A 1,654-nucleotide genomic window follows, 5' to 3' on the forward strand; every position below is an offset into this window, starting at 1 on the left:
AATCCCAGCTACTCAGGAGGCTTGAGACAGGAGAATCGCTTGAGCCCAGGAGACAGGTTGCAGTGAGCCGAGATCGCGCCACTGTACTCCAGCCTCAGTGACAGGGTGAGACTCCGTCTCAAAAAAAAACAGGGAAACATGTAATAGGTTTGAGGAAACTTAAGGATAAAAGTTAAATAATTTAAAGTTTTCAGAGTTTTCCTAACTTAGGGGAATAAAGAAATTGACCTGGAATCTTTAATGTCATTCTCCCTTCTGAGAATGGCTGTTGAGCTTCATATTCATGTACAGGAAGCCTCGATGCATATTCCCTTTGGTGAGTCAGGGAGACTCGGGTGCATGAGTTGTGAGCTGCTCCCCTGAGTTCAAGAGAACTTGAGTGCCAGGGACTGGCTGTGAGGCAACAGTATGTCCTCCAAAGCAGTCCAACTAAAAATGCTCAGCCTGGTGCTACCACTGCTCTTATAGGTACCAAATAGTGGGAGTGGCTTCACCACTTGTGAGTCTAAAATTGCCAAACATTTTTTTCCTTCAACTGTTAAGCTTTCCTGCATGGTCTGCAAAGGTCGAGGGCTTGTAGATCCCAACCCAGTCCCCTAGCCCCTGTCCTGTTCACAGACGTAGCAGATCCTCAAGGCCAGCCCCTTAGAAAGAAACCTGATGTTAAAATTAAGTTGTGCTAGTACCCTTCATTGTTCTGAATGAGTCTCTCAATTCTTCTTTAGAAGCTAATGCTAATTGTGAATGTGTTTAATATACAAGCACAAAATTATGCTGTAAAAGTATAAAAGGGAAGGAAATAGAATTGTAAAATGGGATTTTTGGCATGGTGAAATGGGCTATTTTTTTCCCCCTTGATCATTTCTATTTAACAAAACATTTTAAAATATATATCTAGTATTCTCAGAGGTAAAGAAATATAAACATTGAATTGAAGGATTTATGTGGTCAAATCTAAAGCCCCCCTAGTTCAAGAAACTGATGTCAGAGAAGGGACTGTCCAACACAACAGCATTTGTTTGTTCATTCAGTAGTTTTTAGGTTCTATTATGTTCCAGCTGTTGTAGCAATCACAAAACTAGAAATCAAATCTGGTATTTTGTTTCCCATTGCACTTTTCCCTAAACCTAATGGTGCCTGTTTATCTCAGGTAGATATTTTGGGTATCTTCATAAGGTCACTAAAGTATTAGCCCAGCATTGTGATCACTATGCATGGAAGATTCTAACCCTTGTCTCAGAAAAGCTTACTTGTTTACTTAAGTAAAAGCTTTGTACAAAAGTCTTAAGCTCTTTAAACCTCAGCTTCCACATCTATAAAAGGGGTATAATAGCACCTGCCCTAAGGATTAGAAGTGGTCAAGCCCACACAGCTCTGGTTAAGTACCAGGTATCCAGTGAGCTCTCCCTGCTGTACCTGCTCTTCCAAGAGCACAGTGCCATATGGGAAATGGAATTAATGCCATACTAAGGGGACTACAGAGCACAGAAAGGCCCCAAACTCAGCTAGGCAGTCCAGGGAGGACATCCTGGAGGAGGCCATAACTGAGCCAAACTTAACAGCAGGAATGCACTAAAACCTAAAATCCACCTACAGTAAACAGTGAACAAAATCCTCCTCTTTGGGAAAAAGTGAATTTTCTAACGTACTGGAC

The sequence above is a fragment of the Papio anubis genome, chromosome 7 (assembly GCF_008728515.1).
Source record: "Papio anubis isolate 15944 chromosome 7, Panubis1.0, whole genome shotgun sequence".
NCBI lineage: Eukaryota > Metazoa > Chordata > Mammalia > Primates > Cercopithecidae > Papio > Papio anubis.